The sequence below is a fragment of the Cricetulus griseus genome, chromosome 2 (assembly GCF_003668045.3).
Source record: "Cricetulus griseus strain 17A/GY chromosome 2, alternate assembly CriGri-PICRH-1.0, whole genome shotgun sequence".
NCBI lineage: Eukaryota > Metazoa > Chordata > Mammalia > Rodentia > Cricetidae > Cricetulus > Cricetulus griseus.
In genome coordinates this window covers 323,681,281-323,704,742 of record NC_048595.1, presented here as the reverse complement: position 1 = coordinate 323,704,742, position 23,462 = coordinate 323,681,281, and the positions used below count along the sequence as shown (strand labels likewise).

General features: G+C 41.3%; 1 pseudogene; it reads left to right on the top strand.

Moving 5' to 3' along the window:
• Positions 1–22,497: 22,497 nt before the first annotated feature.
• The window catches only part of LOC113834189, a 109,378-nt pseudogene continuing 108,413 nt past the window's right edge, over positions 22,498–23,462 (top strand).

Here is a 23,462-nt window from a genome sequence, read left to right as displayed (position 1 = left end):
TTGCTTTCCTCAGCACACAGCCCCACTATTCAGCCAGGGCTTTCTTGGATTACCTCTAAAAGAAATTATTCTCCCTCAAAATTCTGCCTCAGAATCTTCTTTCAGGGAACCCAATCCTAACACACACTTCCATGAATCTATAAACGTTTATATTCCACAATCATCTCTTGATGTACATTGGGTCATTTTATCTTCTGGGATATAAGATTTTGTGCAAAGGATCTCAATCTAGACCACATGTTGGGTAATTTAGCTCTAAAGACTTAACTGGCAAAAAAAAATCTTTAAAGCCAGAAGGATAGTGCTTAAATGAACCTGTTTGATGGAACGGAGGAAACTCTCTAAGCCATGCTGAGATATGTAGACCATGAATAAGATACTCAGGAAATACCCAACTGAACACTAATGTGAAATGGATTGTCTTCAAAGAGTCATTTGCCTCTCTGAGTTCAGTTTCCCCAATCAGTAAAATGAGAAGTTGAAATGGCTGCTCTCTAAGCAGCTCACCACCTGTAAGGCTGCTTGATTCTATGATTCCAAAGTAGGTTTATGGAATCAGTAACACATCACATATTTTCTCCATAGGTTTTTCTTGGAAGTTAAACTCAGTGTTCTCTTCCATAACCCCGTTTATGTAGTCAGAGTTAGTTCTGATTCATCCATGCCTGACTTTTTAGTGAAAGCGCTCTCCTTATCATTAAGCAGAGATGTTAGGTACTTTCTCCACTGAGCCACCCAGAAACATCTTGCTGATGTCTGACTACTAGAAGCAGATATGTGTATCAATCCATGCACATATGCTGAAACATCCCATGATACATGTAAGTTATCACACAGGAGAGTTTTTTTTTTTTTTTAATTAACCATGAGACGTCTTCTCTGATACCTGCTGAGAAATTGAATTTTGTAACAAATTGCTCTTGGGTATGACATATTTATCCAAGAGAGAAACTGGCATTGAATTAAGGAAAATAAATCAAAGCAAGCTAAAAAAAAGAAAAGAAAATAAATTGGTTTTTAATTTAGCAGAGTATAAGCACATCAGATTTAGAGAGGAAGAGAAGTAAGTAGGAGTAGAAAAGGGTAGAGCGGAATGGTTAGCAGTCTTTTAACTATACAACTGAGAAGAGACAACAACATGATGGAAATCAGACCAAAAAAAAGTTGAGATCTGGTATTAAACACCATCATATTTGTTCCAGTCACTATTTCCCACAAATCGAACCTTTATGTATTGACATGGATTAAAAACCAAAACTCACATGAAAATAAATCAGACAGTCCTATTGAACTACTTCTAGAGGAAGACCTGAGGAACGGTTTAAGGAGGCATTTGCCATTTAAACCGAGATCAAGGAAATACATGTGAAAGTTAATTTGAGTCTGCAATTCAGAAAGGGAGATATTAGAACCTTCCATTGCTTCTTTAGCTGATCAGATTAAATTTAAGTAATAAATAAAATATGTACTTCATATACTGTCTTACTTGACCTGTTAATGTATTTACCTTTTGCAAAGAAAGCTCAAGAATCACCTGCACTACAAGATGTCCCAATGACTTCCATGTAGTTGGTTTGAGATGGGAGAAGCTGTTGGTTGGAAACTGACCCAGGGAGACCACACAGTAGAGACCTGCCCTCTCTTGGAGAACAGTATGAAACAGCTGGCATGTGACAGCAACTAAGGCACAAACTGGAGCTTTTGTGCATGGAGAAGACAATTCTATAGCTGAAGAAGTTCTATACAGCCTGTTCTAACGTAAGTTTCCTAAGGGAGAATACCAATGTAGAAGCCAACAAGGAAGTTGCAGGTGAGCCATAGAAATACTACCTAATGCAGCAAACAACTTTGGAACCATGATAGTGAGGTATACTCCAGTCATCGAATATGAGATCATGAAAAATCATGCCTTTGTATTTTGAGAGGGAGGATGATATAGTGTAGATCACTAGAGGGTCTTAATCACACAGAATTTTATGGCAGGGTTAACATGGACTAAAATTTCTACCTGCAATTGTATTGTGCATGTGAATACATCTCTAGGACAAGATTGGCCTGATGATTTCAGCCTTGGAACTTAGTATACCATGGTGAGCTCAGATCTCCTCTTTTCCTCTTCACACTTGCCCATTTTTCTGTTCTTCATGTCCTTCAATATGTTGGATATTCCCAGCCTGACCCAATAGGAGAAAGAGAAAATGATGAAGACAGGATAGAAGGAAATGAAGAGAGGGAGGTAAGGAGGGAAGGGAGAAAGGAGTGAGGAACCCCAGAATTCAGGAACTATAGATAAAAAAATAGATGAATGTCAAATGTTCTTTTAGAAACTTCTACTTCCTCTTGAATGTATACTATTATCCTTAAATTCCCTTCAATCTTTCATCTTAAATCTACATCTGTACCTTTTCTTGGGGCCAGAGAGATGGCTCAGTGGTTCATAACCATCTATAAGTCCAGTTCCAGGGGATCTGACACTCTCTTTTTCCTCCATGGGCACCAAGGTCAAACGCTGTGCATTTACAAACATCCAGATAAAACACTCATACAAATAAAAATAAAGAAATCTTTAAAACCACACTTTTTCTTAGTAAATCTCAACTTCATTAAAAAGAAAAAGAAATAGAAGAAAAGGAAGAAAAGCAAGGGAAAGGAAAGAAAATTAAAAGGAAACAGAGGTGATGTCTTTATTCATGTAGAAGGCACCAGTGATGTTAGCCTACTGCCCGGGTTGCTATTAAGCATCCTTGCTTCCTCTTAGAGGTGGATCAGGCAAGATAGTTATCAATTACTGTCACTGTTTGGAAAGCATGAATTAAGTATAGATGTTCTTTATATTTAGAATTTGATATTAAAAGTGACACCAAGAAAAGGAGCAAGTCTAAAAGCAAAGGTGAGCAGACCTCTCAGCTTGCAATGACTATCCATCAAGACAGTCCATGACTCCCAGGGTTTCTGAGCTACAGAGAACCTGTAGAACACAGCTGCCTAAGTGATGCTTACAACTATGGCAGTGATTTGCTGCTCAATTTGACCAGCTATGTGCAAAGATACAGCCAATATCTGTACAAACAGAAGAAGAAAACTAATAAGAAAAATCAGGATTTACATGAAAAATGGGGTCCCAATTTGTCAGAAAATGTTATCAATGTCATTTTAGTTCTGTGCATCAAGCCTGGCTGATGCAGTCTCAACAAATTTGTGGCTAAGAAAATTTATCCTGGCATAGTAGAAAAAGCAGGTTTAAAACAGATTGAATACATCTAGCTTCTAATTTTGGCTAAGTCACTTGTTGTGTGAGATTAGACACATTATTTAATCTACCTGATTAAATAATTACATCCCTTTCCATGTAAACAGAAGCAATAATATTATCCTAAGCATGTAAAGTTAAGTACAGGGCTAATCTTGGGATGGGGAGATGGCTCAGTGTGTAAAACATTGGCTGGGCAAGCATGGGTTCAGTCTCTAGCACTAGCTTATAAGAAGCTAGACTTGATGTCATACTATAATCTATAGTCTCAGTGCTGGGAATACAGAGACCAAAGGATACCTGAAGCTCACTGTCCAGACAGCCTTGCTGAGTCAGGGATCCCTGAATCACAATAAAAAATATGGTGGGCAGTCACTCTGTGGAAAAACATTACAGGTTGACCTCTGCCTTCCACACACACTGTATACACATGTACATGTTTGCATGTATCCAGATTCACACATACAGGTAGACAGATTAGGTAGATACATACATACACAGATAGATAGATGATTGATATTAACCCTTAGCATAATATTAATAAATGCATTAATATTTATAATTTTGAATTTTATTATTATGAGGATGCCAGTAGTTCTTTCATAGACTTTAAAGCTGTTCTAATGTTTTTCATTTGATTTCTTTCCTGGTGTTACTTTTGTAGAGAAAAAAGACAATAAAACTAAATGATATCCAGTATTGCATGGACTCTCTAAAATTGTTATCTAGTTATCTTACTTTTAGTTTCCAGGTTCTTATTTAACTATCCAAGACTACAAGCTTCCTAACCCACATTCAGTCTTCTTTGTAGGTAGCATGAAAGACAGTAAGAAGAAACTTTGATCTTTCTACTCAGGATCCCAATGTAGAGCATGGCCTAAAGTAAGAAACATTGTGTTCTTTGTCCTTATGAGTATACCATACTCCAGATCTTAACTCCTGTTAAGTGATGTTAGGGAACAACTTCAATTTCCACTTAATGGCAGTGCTGGCTTCCACAGTAAAGTAAACATAACATCACACCATTGGCACTTTTAGCAATTTCAGAGTGCAAGGGAGGCTATCCTAAGCAGTGGGTTGGAGAACAGGAGTGGGCAGAATATTGACCTCAATAGTGGTTTACAAATAGGGAGAGATTCAAAAGGGGGTTGTGTCAGATCAAGTCCCTTTCCAGTGAGACAGAAAATGAAATGAAACAGTCCAAAAGGGGAGGAGTGACTCATGGTGACCTCTCTTTGGCAGTGGGAACAAAGGATGCATCCTGTGAGGTAGGACTGTCCAAGGGAATTTGACTGGTAGTAAAAAGAGAACAGGAACTAGCCCAATGCTTAGGATATGAGACAAATGCAAAGAACCTGGCAAGCAAGTTGCATGCTGCTGGAGACAGCTCAATGATGAACTAGAAAACCAGAGCCAGCCGTGTGGTGTGACTGGACCAGTATCAATTCCAGGACACATGGGAGTACTGCCAAGAGAGCTGGGAAAGGAGTGTGGGAGCAAAGAACCACAGTGCACAAAGGTGCCTTGTTCCTCATTCCAAAAACTGGAGGGTGGGTGCACAGCTAGCTCAGTGCTCAACACAGACAGATGAGATGAGGCTGGGCAAGGACAGCCTCAAAATCAGCTACACACTGCCTACTTGTGCATCCAGGAGTATCCTAGCCTATTCCATTCCATTGTTCTGTAATGGTGAGGAAAAAGGAATATTTCACTCTATAATCACATACTGAAATTTAGAACATTAGGCCGCATAGTTGATGTTAACTTTGGAATCTCTTTAGATGCTATTTGGCTATTCAGGATGAAAAAATAACATTTCAAACCCACAATGCATGATGAAGCATAACTTGATGCTTTCCAAACACATTGAACAAGAAAACCATCATAACATAATGGAGGCATGTCGTTACTAGTGTAAAGTCAGTAGGAAGCAATTTGGAAGTTCAAACTGGAAAGAAACCTCTTCTTGCTTTCAATAAATACAGCACTTAAACTCCACTTTATTTCCAGGTAAATGAGAAGAACTTTAATTTGTAAAGTTGAATTTTATAAAAATCATGTAAGAAATTTTGTATTTAAATGATTTTTTTATCTTTTCCAAAGCAGTAACTTTGGGACATGCTATGCCAATCCACAATTCTCCCTGGACTGTCAATAATTTCTTCTCCTCTTGCAAGCATTCTCTGAGAACCCGTGTCATCTACAGCCTGGGAAGCACTGTTCTGTTTGCTGTGTGGTCTTGCACAGGTCACTGGCTCTAAAGCCCTGGAATGCAAAAGTCTGTTGGGAATTGATTAAAGTATTTAATCTAAAGTATTTAGAAATATACTTTATTTCACAGTCTACTTATTGAGGAGTGCAGACTATGGTATGAGAAGGGAGGAGTCTTATTTTAGCTGATTGCAATTGTGTGTGTGTGTGTGTGTGTGTGTGTGTGTGTGTGTGTGTGTGTGTGTGGTTTTTGTGTGTGTGTTAACAAAAATACCCACAAAAATCAAAGCAAAAACTTGACATTTAAAAGCTGAATTTTATCTAGACTGGGGTCAATAATTCTATAACTATGCTACTTCCCCCATGATTGAACTGCTAAATAACAAAGAATATATTAATTTTAAAGAAAATGTGTTTATTAGAACTCACTATCTTTCAAAACCATGTAAAAATTTCATTATACAAGTGTATCTTATTTGCTATAAAATTACATGATATGTTAGCATAACTAACTTAAACCTATTAACTTTAGTCCTAGATCATCAAGCAAGATGAAAGCAATCTCACCCATTTATCCTGTGTCTTTTATATTCCATCTTACCACAGGTACCACCCAAAAAAGTTACTTGGAATGTCAGGGAAACACTGGTGAGAGAGAGGTGGAAAGAAAGTGAAAATGAAGTGAGGATTATAAAACAAGCTGTACAATGAAATTACAGCTCCATCTTAAGATTGGCCACACAGACACCATTGCCTGCTGTGTTCTGCAGGTAAGCTATTAACCAAGAGAAAGTTCAAGAAAAAGAATGTCACCTTGTACTTTGTCTGTCACAGTCTCTATTAGCCACAGGCAGGAGAAAGGGGACAAGGTATCATTGATTTTGGTGAAATCTTACATTAACAATCAAAAAGCTCACTATCTCTATCAATCCAAATCAAAGTGGCCTCATTCTTCTATTCATTCTGTGGAGACTCTGGGACCAAAAGAGACTGTGATAAGACCTGCAGTGTACAAAAGGGGAGGGTCATGCAAAGAAAAAAAAGAAAAGGAAGAAAGGAAAAACTTCTGTTTTCTACATTTTATATCAGAGGATAGTGCACAGAAATTGAGTGTCCCTAGAACTGTTCTTAGAACTACAACACTTTAGAAATAGCCTGTCAATCAACAAAAATCTTATTTGATTAGATAATTGAACAACTGTGTAAGTAGCATTTCTACTGTGTAGTGTTGATCTCATCTGTGATGTGTTTGAGTATATTGGGATGGCCAGCATTTCCCTCATAGATCTTCAGCTGTATTGGGAGAACAAATATCTCATTACAACTTACAGTGGTGAAACAGTGGAAATAATCGTAGCACTCTCTGAATAATCAAAGAGAAGAAGTGTCAACACCCCCAGGGACATGATGAACCATAGTTAATTGAGGAGACACATACATATAACAAATTTAACCTTAAATTTGTATCAATAAATAAAATCCATACAATGCAAAGTATTAATTTCTATATTCCATTCCCCCTTTTTTCTTTAAAAAGAGATTGACTGTGATCATTACCATTTATAACCAACCCCATTTAAAAGAAAACAAACATTTATAAACAATATTCTGGAATTTGGGCACAGTTCATTCCAAACTGCTTCCTGCTGGTTGGGGGCAATATCCATACCATGGGGATCATGATAAAACACAGAAACCTGGTCCATCTATGACTGCATCATCTCAGCTGTTTTGGATGTTGGATCAGTTGGGTCACTGCTTCAGGGGGTCTTGCTTAATCAAACCATATTAGTCTGGAAGGAATACTCAGCTTTTCATTTTCTGTGTAAACACAAGCAAAAACTTTTTCCAAGTAACCTGTCCTTATTTTTAAATTCAGAAGTCAAAGCATTTTTAAAATATATAAGTTGGATTAATTCAGCAGCATTGATAATCAAATGTATTTTAGCAGTTGTTGCTCTTTCCTCAGCAATCAAACAATTTAAAGACAACAATATAGGAAATAGTATCCAGACTCTCTGCGTATTTTCCATCTTACGAGGCTTTTTCATTACTTTATTTCTTTTACTTTTATGTCCCGCGCGCTATATGTTCTCGCCGGCAAGAACAACACACAGGACACTCGGATCCTTCTGCAGGAGAGCTTTAATGCATCTTGAGAGTGAGAGAGCATAAGCTTACCAGAGCGGAGACCCCGGCCCAAGAATCCCGTTCCTTAATAAAGGCTGGCAGCCCGCCTGGGATGTGTTACCATCATTGTAATGGAGAATGCAGGAACGGCTCCCTACACTTTTATGTTTTCCTTTTATGAGACAGGGTTTCTCTGTGGAAATCTGCCTGCCTCTGTTTCCTTCAGCAAATCCTACTGGCATGCACCACCACTGTAAGACCCCGGAAAGCTCAGGCCTCCAGGATCTCAGCCCAGGACCGAGACCACCCCAATCACCATGCAGAGTCAAAAGCTTGATGCAAACTGCATGAGGCTTTATTGTTATTTAATAAGCTAACCCCATGTTATCTCAGGCCTTTCATCCATCCACCATGGTGGATGGCTAGAAAAGACAGCTCGAACCGGATGCATAGAGATCTTGTAGGGCATTGTAAGGGGAGTGTCTAGGGGTACGCACAGGCTCAGGATTGGTGTGCCTCCAGGCTTGGAGGGCTTGCCTTGTGTTTATTGGCCAACTGGTTGTTATGGCCCATAGGCCCTTCCCAGGGCGGTTGCTATGCTCTGTGCGTCATTGCTGTGCACTTGTCCGTAAAGCACACCCAAAGCCGTAAAACATAGAGCCACCAGCTAACTTCTGATTGGTTCCTTGCCATAAGGCAGACATCTGACCTCTTAGTGACCAAGGCAAGGTCAGACAAGCACATGTTCAGCTGTTATGGCTGCTGAAATGGGGAGCTAGTCCCTTCACCACCACCGGCTTTTTTCTTTTTTTCTATTAAACACAACGTAAATCTTTAGAGGTTTTTCTTCATCTGAATCTGTCTTTATTGTAAATCTTTACCTTTTACTGGCCACACAGTCTTTTATCTGCTAAGCAACATTACTAAAATTAAAGCCTCGGCTGTTTTAGCTGCTGTCTTTCCAAGATGGCGGGGGTGCGTTTACTGCCAGCACTGAGAGCTGTGCTCACTGCCTTGGTCTATGCTGCAATCAAGCAGCATGCTGCCAGCTTGGAGATGTGGCCACTGCCACTGCTAGCTGCTCGTACACACCACAAAATTTTAGCAAGTTTTTTGCTGCTTATGCTGAGTCAGGAAGTCTCTCTTAAAGGAGTCACGAGCCTCTGCTTGTCTCTGGCAAAAGAGACCACCTGAGAAAATGCTGCTACCACGAAGTTGTGCTTGTTTCTGTTCTTTTACTTCTAAAATACCTTTTTGAGCTTTTGTCAAGTTTTTATGTGGAAGTTCATAAAATCACGTTCTGACACCATTCTTTTCCCCTTCCTCCTGCTCTCTTCTCTGGAGCTGCCATGTGAGCCTGACAAGAGAGGACACACACCACCGGTGTCCTCAATCAGATAAGTCTTTATAAAATATATAGATTAATAATTATGGTTAATACTTATGACAGAGATAGCAGATAAGAGATCCTAGTCATTGGCCAACAGCATTGTACCTAATATAAGTCTCTGTGTTACTTGGAACCTTAACATGTGGCAGGTGGAACTCAGACGGCTGGTGAAAAGACTTATCGTTACAGCAGAGTTCAGGGACAGCTACTTCCATGATGAAATTAGGAAACATTAAAGGGTCCTATAGACATTATAGGAGAACCTGTAGACAATGACAAGACAGGATGCCTGAAGTAAAGACTTGGAAAGTACAGCAATTCTTTTTGCCAATTGCAGAATGGAAAGAGATAGAGACAGACAGACAGACAGACAGACAGACAGACAGACAGACAGACAGACAGACAGACAGACAGAGATATTCCATTAAAATTTCCCTGGCTTTCTTATTACAAAGAACTCTGACTCCAAACACTTGTTCTTTGATTCATAAATATAAAATTTTGCCTGCAGGTTATATCGGCATAAACCAGGAGAAATATTACTATTTTCAGACACACCAAAGTGTGTTGCGCTCCACTCGAGATCCTATTTTCTGTCTGCTTCTTGTCAGGCAAGGTGCTTTGCTATCTTATATACTGTATAGATCAAGAAAATTCCGACTTCCCAGTGTAATAGGAGTTACTATCTCATGTCCCCCAATTGAGGAATAGAAGACTAGACAGTGTGCCTAAGTTCACCCTAGTTATCACCAGGGTGCAATCGAGCATCGAACTTTTAGCCTCTAATAGGGATATTTAGATTCTTGCATGTTCCTGATTTTCTGGGTGCTCTTCCCTTCAGGTAATGGCCACAGAACCTGCTCAGTGACCCTTACTGTCCCAGGGCCACACAGTCTGTTGTTAACAGCTCCTCACCAAGTGTTTAGCTTTTCCCACATAAGCTTGGAGGAAACAAAAAGGACTTCTCTGCCTGCTTCCAGCACCCGGGATTTTGTCCTTGGAGGACACAGAGAGCTGTGAGAATTGATATCTTGGTAAGGTTGTCCTTTCCCAGATTTGCTTGCCCTCATCAGCTTCTATTAATCATCTCCACATAATCATATCTGATATGCTTTTCTGCTCTTCCAACAAAGGAGACTTAATCGATGCTAATTATAATTCTCTAATTAGTTTAATTATATTTTCATAGAACTATATAACACTCTGGGCATGTTTTCCAATAGTTAGAAATATCTTTTCCAAATAAATTCAAAATGACTTGCTTGGCCTCATCTGTCCCCACAGGAGGTTTTTAGTATTGATTGAGTCATCAACTCAAATTTATACACATATCCCAGGCTTTTTAAATTTCATTAATGTATTAACTTTTTTTAGTACACATTTCTTAGCCAAACTCGTGCACCTGACTACTCCAGTCACTTATGTTGAAATATTTAACACAACTTCTATCACTTTGCAGCAGTTTGCCTTTATTAGTATTATTGACCTATCCATGCATGGCCATTGAGTTGATCAATTTTCAGTCATATTCCTGGAGTTAATTGTATTAGATATGCTTATGGAATGCTCACTTCCTAAAGTTTCCTTTGGGTGTTCCTTAGTAGTGGCCTCTGCTGATGTGAGGGTGAGGGTGACTGTTTTACTACAAGAAGCCTTTCCTTCTTTATATCTACCTGGAACAGAAGTGAATGGTGGATACTTCATCCATGAGGAACTAATCATAGCCTGATATATGACAGATCAAGTTATGAAGGGCAAAATAGGATCATAAAGGAAAACAGTGTGAAGAATGGTAAAGACTGAAGTAAAATCAGAAGATTGTGGGACTACAAGAAGAGACAGTTGGTGGCTCACTATTACTGGTTTTAAGAGGGTGGCTCCACTTTCAGTATCTGGATGTTTTGTGAGTTTCCTCTGTCCATGCAGATGCAGAATGGTTGTCATTTGTACTGGCACTAGCATTCTAACAGGCCTAAGCAGTGATGGAACCAAGCTGGTTTCAAGAATCTGGTCACAGCCACATCAACTGCTAGAAGGAAAGAGATGTTTAAATGTAGGAGCAAAAAGTGAAGCAGACACTGGGATTTCAAGAATTTGGCATGGATATAAATGACAAAGTCTGTAAGGGAGAAACATATCTGCCGTAATAATCAAGAAATATTGGTTATTAGGGGTTGACCCCAAGCCAGAAGTTCAAAATACATAAAAGCACTAAATTGTACTAACCATTCCACAGGTAAAGAACACGGCAAGGAACAAGGAAGGGATGGCTACCAAAAGCAAACAGGCTGTTAGGCTAGGAAGCTAGTCATTATTTTCTTTGGTATAAGGGAATATCTACCAAGATTGAGAGAAGACAACTAGAATTATATAATCAGGAATAAATCACAAGAGAGGGTAAGTAGCTGGGTGTCTTAGTTAGGATTTCAATTGCTGTGAAGAGACACCATGACCACAGCAACTCTTATAAAGGAAAACATTTAACGGGACAGGCTTGCACTTTCACAAGTTTAGTTCATTATAGTCATGGTGAGTAGCATAGTAGCATGTAGGCCAATATAGTGCTGGAGAAGGAGCTGAGAGTTCTACATCTTGATCTGCAGACAGTAGAAGGAGACTATGTGCCACACTGGGCATAGCCTTGAGCATATAAAACCTCAAAGCCCACCTATACAGTGACATACTTCCTCCAATAAGGCCTCATCTCCCAATAGTGGTACTCCCTATGGATCAAGCATTCAAACCCATGAGTCTATGAGGGGGGCATTCCTATTCAAACCACCATACAGGGTTTGAGAGCAGATGAGACAAGACCCTAAAACTTAAGGACATGTGACTCTTCTCAAAATAAAATATCCTGGGTGATTTGCACTCCAAACATAATAGGCTACTTCATCTCCCACAAAAGGAGTTGAGACAGGGGAGTAAGTCTCAAGAGAAAAGTAAAATTCAGTCTTCATTCTATAATTGGTGGGTATTGATTTCATAACCAATCAGTTGGGCAGATGAAGGCCAATGGAAGCTCTGACAGTGACTGTGGTCAGAAGTCCTGTGTGTGTGTGTGTGGCAAGTTTCTAGGAGTCTGGGAGTAGTAAAAGCTATTTGTCAATCAGTGGGAAATAACAGGCCAAAGCAAGGCAAACTTTCATAGCACCAGGCACTTGTCTGGGTAGGAGGGCAGACAGAGCTACATAGGAATAAGGAAAGGGCCAGTGGATTGCAAAGCATGCATGGGAACTAGTTTTGCTCTCTCTGTTTGAAGGGATGCATGCTCCTGTGTTTTCAAGCAGCTGGCTTCCTTTATCCATCTTCAGAACAAACCTGGTTCTCATGCCAACTCTGATATGTACCTCCCTGTCTTGTTCCCAATTCCCTTGTATGGTCATGAACACGCTGTTTGCCAAGATAGCCCATCAATATCAACCCGGAACACTGTGCCCTATTTCTCACTCTTAGGATGGAGCTCTACCCTGCCCAGGCACGTTCTCAGAAGACAGAAGAAAGGATAGTGTAGGCAGATAAGATGAAGCTTCTGTATCTGGTTCCTGTTCTTGTCGCTGAGACAAAATACTTGACAAAAGCTACTTAAAGAGGAAGAGTTTATTCTGGCTCTCAGTCTGTGGATGCAGTCTGTAGTTGTCCCGACCCACGGGACAGCAACCTAGGGCAAGATATCCAGGGAGGGGAATGGGGACAAGAGACACAGAGACAATGACCACAAGACAGGATTCTGATCAATAGGCAAATTTTATTTTTCCCAGGTTAGCTTAGTTCATTATAGCCATAGTGAATAGCCATGTGGTAAAGGGGAGAGGGAGAAGAGGCCAAGAGCCAGGTGTTAGTTTAAACAGGATGTCAGAAAACTATAGAAGGAGGATATTGACAGGGTAAAAGTTCATGGGTGGTGGGGTTAGGGAGGGTTACCTAGGTAAGTGGGCCTGTGGTTGGAACAAAGGATTGACGTCTGGATCGTGTTGTTCCTTCTGGGTGTTCATGCTTCAATAAGCCATTTATAATCAAAAGAAAGTTCTATAACTGTGTGGCCTGCCAAGTTTGGCCTAAAGGTTCATGCCAAGCTGTATAGCTCCCAACAGCAGTTCACCATAACGGGGAAGGGGGGGTAAGGTGCCAGGAGTGTAAGGCAGATGGCCATATTGCACCCCCATTTGGGAAACAGAGTAATAAACAATGGTGCTCCACTCACATTCACACATGTTTTTCAGGTCAAGCCTAGCCGGGAGGAATAGTGCCATGCAGAGTCAGGGTGGTTCTCCTAGCCTCAGTTTAATCTCTCTGGAAATGCCCCACAGACACACCCAGAGTTCTGTTCCCCAGAGGACTCTAAATCCCATCAAATTATCGGTGGACGTTAACTACCCTATCACATCATGAATGGAGATTAACCAGCCTATCACCTCATGAATGGAGGAGGTTAACCAGCCTATCACCTCATGAATGGAGGTTAACCAGCCTATCACCTCATGAATGGAGGTTAACCAGCCTATCACCTCATGAATGGAGGTTAACCAGCCTATCACCTCATGAATGGAGGTTAACCAGCCTATCACCTCATGAATGGAGGTTAACCAGCCTATCACCTCATGAATGGAGGTTAACCAGCCTATCACCTCATGAATGGAGGTTAACCAGCCTATCACATCATGAACGGAGGTTAACCAGCCTTTTTTGCTTGGTTTGATATATGAACTCAGATTATCATGGACCTGTACATTAGAGACTTCAGAGAGTTCAACTTCAATGGAGTATATATATTCAAGACAGGAATTCAAGAAGTAAGGATGAGACAGCAACTCATTCATTCACTGCATCACCTTCAATTAGACATCAAGCTAGGAAGTGAGAGGAGTTGCAGTTTTGGAGAAAACACTAGGAGCTAGAGAGCTGTCTTGGTGTGTAGTTATTGATTTAATAAGCAGAATTTAGATGCATAAGTCCATTACCCTGTCTTGCTTTTTGAGGGAACAAGAAGCCAGACCTGCTTCTGTCAATGATCTTCATGCTAAAGCATACCCTGTTTCCCAACTACAAAACTCTGGAGATTTCAGTATGTACACTGGGTTTACCCAGAAGTGATTTTGACCATCTCTCAGAGTTTTAATGCGAATTCATCCAGCTGGGTTGCAGACAGGCAGTTATTTATGGTACATTCACATATGTAGATTGCCCTCGTCTTCTGGGCAGTCAAGACAATTGGTACCTCAGGCTTTTCATGTTTTGTCATTTTTGATTAACATCAAGTTGTCACAGGAAGTGATGCCTAAGGTCTCTGGCTCATACTCCTCATCAATTTCTCTGACTGCTTTGTATTCAGTCATTCAGACTAGATTGTTTGTGTAACTTCACAAAAGAAGCCTGCTTGCAGTGTTTGGAAGAAAAAAAGGCTGTATCTAGATGATCTCTTTTTGCACTTCGAATCACACACACATACACCATCACTACCACCACAACGACTTCAGAAACATCCAGCATCTTGATGGTTTCCTTGTGTTGGCATCCCACCTCCCACTGAATAGAGACTGGTTCCCAAGGGAATATTTTTGAGCAGTGGCTTCACAGTTAATCATGACATTCACTGGGGCGGGGGCTAGACAACTGCTTGAACGGGTGGCTTGGAAGGTGTCCACTGTGTCCACTGCGGAATAAGTCCTCCCTCAAACTTTCACCCACAATAATATCCAGTCTGTTCTGCAGTCACCAACAAGTCAGGACAAGTGACCTCTCACCTGTCCACCCTTTCCTATTTGGATTTAATTTTCCTATTAATTATATTTATTTCACTGGTACACAAAACAATATCAATTATACATAAAATGGGGTACCAAATGATGGTGTATAAATCATTATATAATGTTTAAATTAGGTTAAGTATATCTATCTCCATTACCTCTTATGATAAAAATGATGAGAATTTTTAAAAATCTTTCTTCAGCTTTTTGAAATTCACAGTGCATTATCATTACCCCAATCTCACTACAGGGCAACAATACACCAGAACTTCTCATTTTTACCTGATGTAGTAACAACTGAGTCATTTTTCTCCATCACTCTGTCCCCACTACTGCCCCAGCCTCTAAAAACCACAATTCTATCCTTAACTTCCATGAAATAACACTCATAATTTCTATGTAAAAGTGAAATAATGAAGTACTTTGCCTTCTTATAGCTGGTTAAATTTATTTAGCATGAAGATCTCTAGTGTAATATCCATAAAGACACAAATTGTTATTTGATTCTTTTGTATGATTGAGTAATATTCCATTTACTACCAAAATGTGGTATAATTACCATGTTTTCTTTATCCAGTCATCAGCTAATGGACACTCCTCATTTCTTGGCTACTGTAAGCAGTGCTGCATTGAACATGGGAGTGTAGCTGTCTCTTTGATATATAGATTCTATTTCCTTTAGACACTTCAAGCCAATTTAGAGCCATCTGACTCAGCTGTTCCATTTTAAGAGGGGAGTATTGCAGCTCTTAAACTCCAAAGGCAGTTTCAGTCCCTTGGATAACACCTTCTCTAAGCATTCTCACTTTATGAGATGGAAGAAGTAAGCTTCCATATCACAAAGCTTATTATAACTGAATGATCAAATTAATTCCAATTAGTTCAGATGTGAGCAAGAGCTTGGATAGGAAAGACTGCCTCAAGCACTAAGGAATAGGGTTCTAAAATGAAAACACACTGAGTTACTAGTCAGATTTTAATGTGTCATTGCTGCAATCTTATTTAACAACTTCATTAGAGAGTAATCAGCAAGAACAAAATTGAAATTATGACACTTGTAGAAAATAAGGTAAATATTAAGTTACTCATTTTTTTTAAGTAAGTATACTGAGAGGAATTCCAGGAAGGAAAGACCCAAAAGCCAGAACTAAAACTATATTGAACAGGGTATTATATAAACATCTGCCCTGAAAGGGAAGCAAACTTTCGATGCAATCAGTCGGAAAGATAAATCTGCAACAGAATACAGTGGGCCCCGCATCCATTGTGCTCTGGGTTCCCATAGAGGAAGTGGCGCATTCTTCACACTTTTAGAAAAAGAGTTATTTCCTTTATGAGAATGTGAGACCTCCATCCTTTCTGGATTTACCTATGCCTCCCTCTCTTCTTATGTTCTGTGAGCCACCTGGCTCCAGCCATCATTACCAGACCTAGAGACAAGGTCCCTAACGATTAGCTCACCCAGCCTTGGGAGAAGTCAGGGGCAGCTCTGACTTTGAACTTGGAATATATGTTAAAACAGAAATGGGTTCAGTCTCTTGTGCTTTCTTTAAGCCTGGCATTATGGATATGTTTTACTTGCTTGGGTTATTCTGTTACCATGGCTTAAAATTTGAAAAATGTTGGAGGAAGATTTTGGCAGTGTTGCTCAGTATTAAAGTGAATGCTTGACATGTAAGGGACCCTGGGCCCAATCCTCAGCAGTGAAGATGGAGGTGGGATTGGAGAGGACAGAAAAGGAGAAGGGGAGGAGAGGAAGGAGGAGGGAAAGGAAGAGGATGATACAGTATTTGATACTACAGCGCTTCCTGCCTCTACCCAGTCTTTGCTTCTCTGTCAGATTAGAGCTACTACATGTAACATGAATAAATAAATGACCCAGAGACTGATATTGGGGTTCAAGCTTCAGGCTGAATATTAGAAAAGTAAAGCAGTCAGCCACTAGCCTCTTACCTCTACCACAGTCTGAATGGGCTGGTCCTATTTCCACAAGCTCTCACCAAGCCTCAGACTGTAACCTTTCCTCAGTGTGGCTGGAGAATGAATCCTCTCTAAGATCTTGTTTCTGTCTTATATACTTTCCTAATGTTGGGATTAAAGGTGTAATCTTTATAATTCTCTTTTAGACTAATTCACTCTTGTATACATCTGGGTGGCCTTGGACTCAAAGAGATCCTTAGAGGCAGGAATTTCAATGCCAACAGAGAGGAACTCAGCCTGTATGGGACCCTGCAGAATCCTAAGCTGAATATGTCACTTAAAAAGGCCTGTGCAGGCCAGGTGGTGGTGGCACATGTCTTTAATCTCAGGCAGAGGCTGGTGGATCTCTGTGAGTTCAAGACCAGCCTGGTCTACAAAGAGCTAGTTCCAGGACAGACTCCAAAGCCACAGAGAAACCCTGTGTCAAAACAAAACAAAACAAAACAAAACAGAACAAAACAAAAAAGCCTGTGCACCCTCTACAGCAACTAACTGCAGATCTGTTATCTTGAATCTGGCAGTGAAAAGTGGCAGATAGACCCAAGCCTATCGCCTTGCACAAAACTTAAGTCAAAATGGATCAAAGATCTCAACATAAATCCAACTACACTGAACCTATTAGAAGACAAAGTGGGAAATACCCTTGAATTAATCGGTACAGGAGACCAATTCCTGAACATTACACCAGTAGCACAGACACTGAGATCAACAATTGATAAATGGGACCTCCTGAAACTGAGAAGCTTCTGTAAGGCAAAGGAGACAGTCAGCAAGACAAAACGGCAGCCCACAGACTGGGAAAAGATATTCACCAACCCCACATCTGACAGAGGGCTGATCTCCAAAATATACAAAGAACTCAAGAAGCTAGTCCCCCAAACACCAAACAACCCAATTAAAATGTGGGGTACAGAACTAAATAGACAATTCTCAATAGAGGAATCTAAAATGGCTGAAAGACACATGAGAAAGTTTTCACCATCCTTAGTCATCAGAGAAATGCAAATCAAAACAACTTTGAGATACCATCTTACTCCTGTCAGAATGGCTAAAATCAAAAATACCAATGACAGTTTATGCTGGAGAGGATTTGGAGAAAGAGGAACACTTCTCCACTGCTGGTGGGAGTGCCAACTTGTACAGCCACTTTGGAAATCAGTATGGCGAGTCCTTAAGAAAATGGGAATGAGTCTACCATAAGATCCAGAAATTCTACTCCTAGGCATATACCCAAAAGAAGCACATTCATATAACAAGGACATATGTTCAACCATGTTCATAGCAGCATTATTTGTAATAGCCAGAAACTGGAAGCAGTCTAGATGCCCCTCAACCGAAGAATGGATAGAGAAATTGTGGTACATTTTCACAATGGAGTACTACTCAGCAGAAAAAAACAATGCAATCTTGAAATTTGCAGGAAAATGGATGGAACTCGAAGAAACCATTCTGAGCAAGGTAACCCTGAAAGGCCCGCTGCCTCTCTGTCTTCCCCCCGCCTATGCTGATGCTGGGTGTTCTCTCTGGAGCAGCCGGGATGGGCTGGAGAGTGCAGCGCGGGGCGATAATTGTCCGGCAGCTGCTAGCTGCCGCAGAGCTGCCCTGCTTCACCTTCATCCTGCCCCCGCCGGCCTCCACTTCCCCCGGCTGCCGTTTTCCCTCCCAAGCCGGTTCACCCAGGCGGGGCTGCCCTGGCACCGCGCCGGGGCTGGGGCCGAGCACCCCTCGCCCCCACGCCCCCCCCGTTGAGAAACACTCCGTCCCAAGGTCTCCGCCCCCAAGGTCAGCCACCTGGGCGCGGAGGGAGGAATCAAGTCTGTTGTACCAGACACCAGACCTTGAGAATATGCTGATCTGGAATGGCTCTGTGCCTCATTTGAACCATCAAATAGAATCCCTGCTCCTAGCTTGCGCCTTTTTCCCTATATAAGGACCCCTTTCCCTTGGCTCGGCGCGCTTGGCCTCAGAAAAGCTAAGTCGCCCCGGGTACCCGCGTCTCCAATAAAGCCTCTTGTTTTTTACATCCAGTTCGTGGCCTCGCTGGTTCCTGGGTGTGTGGGTCTCCCTCTACGAAAGTATCCCTTCGGGGTCTTTCATTTGGGGGCTCGTCCGGGATCGAGACCCGCCCAGGGACCACCGACCCACGTCTGGGAGGTAAGTGTTGTGCGGATCCGCTGTTTTGTCTTGTCTGGTCTGAGTCTGTCTTGTGAATTGCGCTTGCGTTTGTAGTATACAGCTGTGTACATTTGTAGGCGGATCCGAGGAGGGACTGACGGGTTCGAACTCCCGACCGCGGCTCCAGGAGACGTCCTGGTAGCGTTTGAAGCCCTCTGTGTGAGGGATTTGTATTTTGAACTTGGGAAGCCCTCAGTGTGAGGGATTTGTACTTTGAACTTAGATCTATGACTGGACATTTTCCCAGTCTCTTTGGAGAAGGCCCTCGACTTGAGGGATGTGCAATCTTTACTGGGGACGAAGAAGGAGGGCCCCCTTCTTCGACCCGCCCCCCCAATTCTTTCGACTCTCTGTTGAAACTGCGCTGCGAAAACCTGTTCTGTGTTCTGTGTTGTTTGGCCTTTGTTTTATAATTGATGTGCATAAACGCAAATGAATTACTCTTTGTTCCTCAGCTCGAGCGTATAAACTTATCTGGCCTGATCCGGACATCTAAACGGCCTTAAAGTTATTAAGAACTGTAAAAAGGACTTTGATAAAATTTTGATGTTAACTGAGAAATAAAAAAAAAAAATGTAGGAGACTTAAATAATAAAGAGGGAAAGAAAAAAAAAAGAAAACTTGTCTAAGAATGTCTAAGAGAGTCAGAGAAATGAACTAAAAGGTTATAGAAAATTAAAGCAAGCAAGTCATAGCAGAGAAGATTGTTACAGAAAGTTATGGAGGGTCAAAGCAAGTTATAAAAGGTCAGAGGAAAGTTGTTAAAAATCAGAAAAAAGGTTATTATAAGTCAGAGAAAAATGTAAACTGTGCTATGGTTTCTCATGTCTAAAATTTTAACCATATTAAGCTAATTCTGTTTTATATATACTTGTTTTAAAATGTTCATATGACTTGACTGGTCGCCATTTTGCTAAAATTAAAAAAGGAATACTTAAACCGCCATCTTGACTAAAGATGACCGCATGGAAATTAGAGGTACCATCTTAGAAACAAGTTTTTCAATTGAGATTTACAATGTTAATGCTTCTATATATTACAGAAAGACCTTAAGGGAATTTAAATTTCTTTTTAAAACCAGTTTTTTTTATGTTTGTTTTTATTAATGTTTGTACTTAAAGAGCTTCAATTTAAAATTATTTTTGAGCAAAGCCTGACAATGTAAAGTTTTTGTTTTATGAAAGATGCTGATCTATTATAAGGTATTACAGTTTATATTTTAGAAATAAATTTAGGATGTTGATAACACACACCTTTAAGCTCAGGATGTTGGTAGCACACGCCTTAAGTTTAGAACATTGGGGATACACGCCTTTAATCCCACCACTCGGGAGTAAGAGGCAGATGGATCTTTATGAGTTCAAGGCCTGTCTGGTCCGGCAGATCGAATTCCAGGACAGGCTCCAAAGTCACAGAAAAACCCTGCCTAAGAAAGAAGTTAAGCTACTGTTTAAGGAATATAAGGTAGCTCTATGCAGTTTTAAGTTCAGCTGTGCTGTTTCAAACATCTTACTAAGTTAAAACCAGTTACAGTCAGACTAAAAATTATTTACAGAAATAAGACCTTACCTAGCCACCTGTATACTTAATGTGTGCTTAAGGCAAGTAATTAAAACAGACAAACAGACCTCTAATGCTTCAGAGATCTTCAGAATATGGCATTTAAATTGTTATCTTTAAAGTTTATAATGTCAGACAGACTGCCAGATCCTGACAATGACCCGAAGATTACAGGCACCTCAGTTCCTGCACCTGGACCAATGAGCAGATGCTCAGATATGAAACCTGCCGCCTGCCAGAACCTGGCCGAGACTGTGGACAAAGCTGCTGGACGCTGGAAAATTGATTGTACCCCTTTGCCTAGACAAAACAAGGTCAGTCTTTTCCATGTCCCTCTTCCACAGAGAGAAAATAAAACCTCTCACAGATAGGCCTGGCGAAGATTGTTGTTCTTTGAGACAGCTGCCTCCAACGGTAATGGAGAAACTTGGGTTTGGCTAACTGTATATGGACCTACTTCTAACTGGCTTCTGTCACTTTTTAGTAGATTCGGATAAAATATACCCTTCTCAGATCTCTGAAATATTACTGGTTGTCAGCTTGACAGCATCAGACAGTTAGATCCACTATAGACTAGTCAGTATGTTAGCTGATAAAATAATGACTATCTACTGTTCAGGCACAAGCTCAAGGTTTTTAAGTTTATTTTGGTTGTCATCTAAGTACAAACTTAAAGGGCTTTTCATCAGGCCAAAGGCACCCCTGTCCAATCCATACCTAGCTCTCTGGACAGAAGAAAAATGTACATGCTTATAGCCCAAATCTGTAGTTTTTGCTAGGACTCAAAGTTATAAATATGTTCTTGCTGTTTGAACAGATATCCAGATATCTGCTTTTTCTGCACTGTGGGCTTCTATAAATAAGTTTTAACCTCTGTTCCTAGTTTAAATATGTCTTAAACAGGTTTCTGCTTCTGACAGACATCTGAGTACCAGTTGCTGACTTCAGACTGTTCTAAGTAGACTGCGAACCCTAGACTTGCTATGGATGTGAACTAGTCTGCTGATATGGACACCCCCTATCTCTGCAACAGTGTCTGCTAACCAGAAGCCCCTGATGGATTCCCCGTTGCCTAAATTCCTTTTTGCTTTTGACTAGCATTTCAACCTTCTGGGGTCCCTAACTTCGTCCCAAAGTCAGCAGGAAGCAGTTTGGAAAAGAATTTCGCCGTCCATTCTCCCTGGTTGAAATGCTAAGTCAAAGGGAACTTCCTTGCGTGGGGATGCCAGTACCTATCACTCCCTGATGGGGACACTAGAGACTGGGTCCTCCTACTCCCCCTAGCATACCCCTAGGCCATATGGGCTCACACCTTTTAAAAAAAACTTATAAAGACCAGAGGGACCATCCTACCATTCCCCATTCCTACCAGATCGGGGACACTGTCTGGGTCCGGCGTCACCAGACCTCAGCGCCTACCAGTTGTGAAACTGCCATGCAGCACAAGCTCACATTGTCTGAGGTCTCAGGAAAGGGGCTATGCATAGGCAGTACTGGTTTGACCCCCTGCGTCTCTACTACCGTTCTCAATGCCACTATTGACTTTTGTATATTGACAGAACTTTGGCCCAGGGTCACATATCACCAACCTGAATATATTTATAGGGTACTAGAGAAGTCAACCCGACATAAGAGGGAGCCAATATCCTTTACCGTGGCCCTATTATTAGGAGGGATAACAGTGGGGGCCATAGCAGCCGGCATAGGGACCGGAACCATTGCCTTACAGGGAATTAATCATTTTAAGCTTCTACAACAAGCCATGCACACGGATATCCAGGTCCTAGAAGAGTCAGTCAGTGCACTCGAAAAATCCTTAACATCACTCTCTGAGGTGGTCCTGCAGAACAGACGAGGGTTAGATTTATCATTTTTACAGACCATACAGGAATAATTAGAGACAGCATGGCCAAGCTTAGAGAAAGACCTAACCAGAGACCTTTGAATGAAAGATTTCATTCAGTCACAAGAGAAATGGGGGAATGAAAGGCCCGCTGCCTCTCTGTCTCCCCCCGCCTATGCTGATGCTGGGTGTTCTCTCTGGAGCAGCCGGGATGGGCTGGAGAGTGCAGCGCGGGGCGATAATTGTCCGGCAGCTGCTAGCTGCCGCAGAGCTGCCCTGCTTCACCTTCATCCTGCCCCCGCCGGCCTCCACTTCCCCCGGCTGCCGTTTTCCCTCCCAAGCCGGTTCACCCAGGCGGGGCTGCCCTGGCACCGCGCCGGGGCTGGGGCCGAGCACCCCTCGCCCCCACGCCCCCCCCGTTGAGAAACACTCCGTCCCAAGGTCTCCGCCCCCAAGGTCAGCCACCTGGGCGCGGAGGGAGGAATCAAGTCTGTTGTACCAGACACCAGACCTTGAGAATATGCTGATCTGGAATGGCTCTGTGCCTCATTTGAACCATCAAATAGAATCCCTGCTCCTAGCTTGCGCCTTTTTCCCTATATAAGGACCCCTTTCCCTTGGCTCGGCGCGCTTGGCCTCAGAAAAGCTAAGTCGCCCCGGGTACCCGCGTCTCCAATAAAGCCTCTTGTTTTTTACATCCAGTTCGTGGCCTCGCTGGTTCCTGGGTGTGTGGGTCTCCCTCTACGAAAGTATCCCTTCGGGGTCTTTCAACCCAATCACAAAAAGACAAACATGATATGTACTCACTCATATGTGGACCTGCTTTCTGATACATAGTAGTGACCATGCTTTATCAGAGCTGTTTTTAATGATGTTGCTCAGAATGGTTTCCTCCCAGATGATGACTGAGAAACTAATTTAAAAAAAAATGGTGCCAAGTATCACAAGAGTAACAGAAATGTGCTGTCTTCTGGGATTTTGGTTTGTACTTTTTTGTTGTTGTTTGTTTGTTTTTTGTTTTTGTTTGTTTTTTGTTTTTTTTTAAATGGAGTGTGCTGGATGTCTCTACAATTTTGTTCAAAGGACTACAGAACCTGGAAAAGCTGTTGCTGCTATTGATGCATAACATATTGCCATTATTTTTTTTATATAAATATAATATATACATATATATAT